The 5,747-nt window shown below is 33.6% G+C and overlaps 1 non-coding gene across 1 annotated transcript; it reads left to right on the forward strand.

Moving 5' to 3' along the window:
• The first annotated feature begins 2,003 nt into the window (after positions 1 to 2,003).
• Positions 2,004 to 2,105, forward strand: LOC136171269 (U6 spliceosomal RNA). Its single transcript, XR_010663815.1, has one exon. It is a non-coding gene; the product is annotated as a U6 spliceosomal RNA (small nuclear RNA).
• The last annotated feature ends 3,642 nt before the right edge of the window (positions 2,106 to 5,747 follow it).

Genomic DNA, 5,747 nt, shown 5'->3' on the forward strand with positions numbered 1-5,747 from the left:
CTCAGTTGTGTCCAACTCTTTATGACCCCATTTACTGCAGCCCACCAGGCTCCTCTGTCCATGGGATTCCCCAGGCAAGAATACTGGAGTGGGCTGCCATGCCCTCCTCCAGGGGATCTTCCCAGCCCAGGGATAGAACCTAAGTCTCTCACAGTGCAGGAAGATTCTTTACCATTGAACCACCAGGGAAGCATATATATACATACACATATGTATGTATGTATATGTATATGTGTATATACATATACATAAATATATATAATTATATGTCAGTATATGTAATTTATGGGCCTCCCCAGTGGTAACAGAAGTAAAGAAACTGCTGCCATTGCAGGAGATATAAGGCATGTAGTTTGGATCCCTGGGTGGGGAAGATCCCCTAGAGGGCATGGCAACCTACTCTAGTGTTCTTCCTTGGAGAATACCATGAACTGAGGAGTCTGGTGGGTTACAGGCCATAGGGCCACACAGAGTCAGACACAATTGAAGCAACTTAGTAAGCTGCCTTTATAATTGATATATATGTGTATATATGATATATATGAAAGCTTGAGTAGATATAACAAAGACATTTAAAAACTGTGTGGTTTAAAAAATTTAACTCAAATTTTAATTTGAAAATTAAATTGATATTTGATCACTGGAAAGGGTAATTACATAATTATGACATAAGTTTAGTTAAAAATCACCTTCTTTATGCATAAACAGTACAAGAAATGCTTGTTAGTTCCAATGGTTTATAATATAGACAACTGTAAGCTTAAGTAAAAGCAACGTTCCTTATTGATCCTCTGTGATGTTCTGTAAACTTTGTCTTCACATATCTTTAACAGGCAATTTACTCTTCTCTGCAAAGCTAAGTAAAAGGAATAAAGACCCAAACCTACTTAAGTAATTTTTTTTTAATTAAAAAATAATATAACTAAAGAAAAATGAGGACAGCTTCTATTGCTCTCTTCAGTATTGTTAAATGTGGGTTTAGTCCCACATGGAAGGAATTGTTTTAATGAAAATATTCAAGACTATCTGCTGAGGACAACTTAAATGCCCTTGGTATGCATTTTATAAAACTTACCAAATTAACTATCAAAATGTGTGCAAAAATTTGAAAACAACTTTCAAAGTCTTAAAATATTTGTGTAACATATTTAATGATCATATTTCAAAGTTTTCTCTTTCTTCCATCTTTTGGATATAGTGTTTTTATCAAATCTATAAAGAAATATTTGACATATCATGATGGTATGTTGTTTAAAATAACGTTATATCAAATTTACAACCTTGGCAACTCAATTTCCTAAATACGGTTGCATGTAAAAATATGAACTAGAAACATTATTCCAAGAATGTGACAGCAACAAGATTCTTCCAACATAGATTGCCGACTTTTCAATCCTTAATGTATTTTAGCTCTGTCTCCATTCCATGTAACCTACCCTTCATTTTCTTCCTAAGGACTCAACATCAAACATACAGTTTTAATAAATGGCATCTGTTTTTCCTTTTTCCTCTCAGTTTCATAAAGACTTCTAGGCTTATGAAATATGAAAAAACCTAGGAACTAAAGATCAAAACCATAAAATGTTATATAATACTTATCAATTTTAATAGTTTAATCACCATTTGGAACAATGTACAAAAAATTACTTTGCTATAGAAAGAAGTGAAATTTTACTTTATTCAACTTTAAAACTACCCAATAATATTTTTTTGAAGTTTAATCAAAATAGCCTAGAACACTCTCTCAGGCATTGCTTGATTTAAATAATCTTTGATCAGTATTTATCTTAATAATAAATATATACACTAACATATAAAACTATATTACAGAAATGGAGAGAGCAATAGATAACCAATTAACGAATGTTTTCAATGATTACTTTATATAGTCTAAATGCCATGTTTCATCTACTCTAAGGTGAATATGTTCTTTTCACATTTAAAAATCTCTGAAATCAGGATGGGTCCTAAAATGACTCCAGTCAGGAAGCAGTTGTGACAGAGTTGTCATTGCCTGCCCATGTGAATCAAAACAAGCAGAGAGAAGATTGGCATAGCCCCTGTGCAAGGATGACACATACATTTGTGAAGTGTTCCATATTTGCTGAACTACCATATGACCCTGCAATCAGAATCCTGGGCATATACCTGGAGAAAAACACGCCACAAAAGGATCCATGCACCCTCATGTTCACTGCAGCACAGCTTACAATAACTAAGACATGGAAGCAATCTAAATGTCCATCAACAGAGGAATGGATAAAGAGGATATGGTACATATCTACAATGGGATATTATATAGCCCCTGAAAAGAATGAAATATCTTATTTATAACAACACAGATGGACCTAGAGATTGTCATACTGAATGATTTAAGTAAGACAGAGAAATACCACAAGGTATCGCTTATAGGCAGAATCAAAAAACGTTACGAAGGAACATACTTACAAAACAGAAACAGACTCACAGACGTAAGAGAATGAACTTATGGTTGCCAGGGGAAAAGATGGGAGCACGAGATAGAGAGTTTGGGATCGACATGTACACACAGCTATATTTAAAATGGACGACCAACAAGGTCCTACTGATTAGCACGGGGAATTCTGTTAGGTGGCAGCCTGGATGGGAGGAGAGTTTGGGGGAGAATGGATACATGTACATGTATGGCGAATCCCTTTGCTGTCCACCTGGAGTTATCACAACACTGTTATTAGCTATACTCCAATACAAAATAAAAAGTTAAAAAACAAAAAACAAAAAAAAAAGTAACAAAAAAGTAACAAAAAAACAAACAAAAAAAAAAGTAGAAAGGATATTGGGACTTGAAAGTCCAAGAGACAAAAGAGGAGCACACTTTTAAGATTTGCTATACTGCCAAAACTCTTAATGCCACACATAATCTACATATAAAACAAAATATTGAAAAATCTGAGTCAAAATATCACTCATAATTGTCAGATTTGAACATTAAGTTTTACAAATATATTACTTAATTTATTTTGCACACACACATGCACACACACATATATGTAAAGGGGATTTAAAAAATCTATGTATAAAATCTAAAAGATCAATTTAAAGAAGTATAAAATAAAATGTCTAAGAGATAAGAAAGCATATACCATAGTATAACTGATGGCATTATTTTTCTTTCTTATTAAGAAAGAAAATAATCGTGTATTTTTGGTATCAGTTCCGTTCAGTCACTCAGTCATGTCCAACTCTTTGTGTCCTCATGGACTGCAACATGCCAGACTTCCCTGTCCATCACCAACTCCGGGAGCCTACTCAAATTCATGTTCATTGAGTCGGTGATGCCATCCAACTATCTCCTCCTCTGTCATCCCCTTCTCCCGCCTTCAATCTTTCCCAGCATCAGACAGAGTCTTTTTAAATGAGTCAGCTCCTCACATTAGGTGACCAAAGTACTGGAGTTTCAGTTTCAGCATCAGTCCTTCCAACGAATATTAAGGATTGACTTCCTTTAGGATGGACTGGTTGGATCTCCTTGCAGTCCAAGAGACTCTTAAGAGTCTTCTCCAACATCCCATTTCAAAAGCACCAATTCTTCGGCACTCAGCTTTCTTTTTTTTTTTCTTTATAGTCCACCTCTCACATCCATACATGACTACTAGAAAAACCATAGCTTTGACTAGACACTTAAAATGTGTGATCCCACAGCTCTGGACCCACCATGATTTCAGCTGCAGCTACTGTAGCAGTTCCTGGGCTCAGCGTAAAGATCCTAGGCTCTACTTTCAGAATGACTCTCAGTAAGACAGACAGTATCTTAGATTTGATTAATTATGATAAATGAAATAAAAGGTCAGAGATAGATACAACAATTTATAGTACATTAAAGATCTCAGAATTATCTATTCAAGTTATTCTTATAAAATTCAACATAACATATTAAAACCAGCTGCAATAACTTATTATTCTCACCTTTCTAAATACCAAAAGTATATTTAATATCTGATATGTACTACAAATAATATCTCCAATTAATGAAATATTGGCATGATACATAATTCAAAATATCTGAATTTTATATAGTAATAGAATACAGATTTTAATGCATATTTATATATGTTATAATTAAACACAGGGTTCATTATGATAAGAACATATCTAAAATTATGAGTTATTTGTAAGAAGTATAAATTCCTAAGTCTTGCACATTTTCTTATATACCTCTACCCTTTCATACTAGCTACACATGGAAATCAAGGACTTTTCTCAGGTATGCCTAATAAAAAATCTGTAGTACCCAAATTTACTCACAGAACATGACCAAAAAAAAAAAAAAAAGAAGAAGAAAAAAAAGAAAAAACTGCTTTGCTAGTCTCATAATTTTTGCTTAAATAAATATTAACAACAACAAATTGCTATTGCACACATACCACATTCAATGTAGTATGTGCTACAGAAACGTCTTTAAAATGGGTAAGAAGCAGTCAGTATAAGCATTCATGTTGCCCACTGTACACATAGAAACAGAATTGGCAGAACATAACTCTCAAAATATACTTTTTAAAAGTTATGAAAAATCTAAAATGAAGATCCAAACAAAGTAAAAATTATATCTCCTTTAGTAAATTAAGGAAGTCTTTCTGAAGACTGGAACATCTCAGTAAAGTGTCAAAAAATGAGCAGACACTAATCATTGGAAGAAGGGAGAAACATGTGCTAGAAGGGCGCAAACTGAGCAGCAACACAAAGATGCTAACATAATGCTATTTCTTCAAACCAGAAGCTTCTCAGTGTTGCTAAGACATAACATGAAAGGGAACACGAAAAGGTGATAAGGACCTGTCACAGAGGCCGTGCATGAGAGGGTAAGGAGCTGACATGGCAGAGAAGAACACTGCAGATGAGTAGGAAGAGTGCTGAAATAATGCAAGATAAAATATTTCAAAGGAGAGGATGATTTAAAGAAGAGGAAGACTATAATGTCAAATGCTAAAGAAAAGGATGAGGCTAACGATGTATGACAAAAACTTACCAACTTGCAATGTCTATGTCCTCTGACAGCATAATGCAGTGTGGAATTTGTACTTCAAGGGGTAGGAGAGAAACCACCAACAGGGAAACTAAGTTACTCTTGCAAGAAATTTTGAGAAGAACAAGGAAAAATGCTCAATCTTGATTTCTTCATTTCTTAATATCCTGCTGATAGATTTTTATCATTAAGTATCAGTGCCCTTGCAACAAAACAATATAAAATTATATCTCTCAGCCCTACCAGAGTTTCACTGATGACAAAAAATAATTGGAGCTTTGGTTTGATAGTTACTGTATCATTTGTCCAGCACCAAGAACCCTAAAAACATGTAAGTGTAGTTTACTGTAGTACAAAATGAAGAAATAGTCAACAAATGACAGGACTTAAATTTGATCAACTTTCAAGTTCACACCTATTGAATATTTGGAGTTTTATTTTTCATAATAAATCTAATAACATAAATAAATTATAAAGTTAACTATAAGAAAAGAACATAAAGGTTAAAAGAGTAATCTAAGAATCCAAAGAAAACTTTTACCATTTTGAAGTATAGCCTGTTAGCTATAAAGAAAAAATATCTATGTGCAAGCTTTTGAATCCTACCTCTGTCACCAACTCCTTGTCATCTTTTAAAATTATATTTCCCAGAGCCTCAGTTTATTTGCAAAATGGAATAACAGTGCATAAGAGTGCTGTCAGAATTAAATGAATTACACACATAAACTTTAACTAACTACTACAA

This window comes from Muntiacus reevesi, chromosome 6 (assembly GCF_963930625.1).
Source record: "Muntiacus reevesi chromosome 6, mMunRee1.1, whole genome shotgun sequence".
Lineage (NCBI taxonomy): Eukaryota > Metazoa > Chordata > Mammalia > Artiodactyla > Cervidae > Muntiacus > Muntiacus reevesi.